Source organism: Alligator sinensis, unplaced genomic scaffold (genome assembly GCF_000455745.1).
Source record: "Alligator sinensis unplaced genomic scaffold, ASM45574v1 scaffold1575_1, whole genome shotgun sequence".
NCBI lineage: Eukaryota > Metazoa > Chordata > Crocodylia > Alligatoridae > Alligator > Alligator sinensis.
The window spans coordinates 99,494-100,127 of NW_005843253.1; positions in this window are offsets into that span (position 1 = coordinate 99,494).

Genomic DNA, 634 nt, shown 5'->3' on the forward strand with positions numbered 1-634 from the left:
CGGGCTGCGCGGTGCCGGGGCTCGGCGCCGCCAGGGGGGCAGGGACGGGGTCTCTGGGGCTGGGGGGTCGTTCGGGGTGAGATTCGGGCCCCCAGCCCCGGCCTCGGGGGATCTGGGGTGCAGAGCCTGGGGTGACGGGGATCGTTGCTGCCCCCGGAAATATGCTTGCCCCCGTCCCCGCACGGTGGAGTCTCGGGATGGGGGCAGGTGAGGGCCTGGGGGCCGCGGGCCGGGATCGCGGGGCACCAATGCGGGGGCTGCAAGTTGGGCATCAGAGGCACCAGAGGAGTTTGGGGGGGCAGGGGCTGCAGGTTGGGATCGCGGGGCACCAATGCGGGGGCTGCAAGTTGGGCATCAGAGGCACCAGAGGAGTTTGGGGGGGCAGGGGCTGCAGGTTGGGAGTGCCGGGCACCAGCAGGACGGAGGGGTGCAGGATGGGAGTGCGGGGCACTGGCAGGACGGTGGGGGCGGGGTGCAGGTTGGGCGTGCGGGGCACCAGCAGGACAGCGGGGTGCAGGGTGGGCGTGCGGGGCACCAGCAGGACGGAGGGGTGCAGGTTGGGAGTGCGGGGCATGTGCAGGATGGGAGTGCAGGGCACTGGCAGGACGGGGGGGGTGCAGGTCGGGAGTGCGGG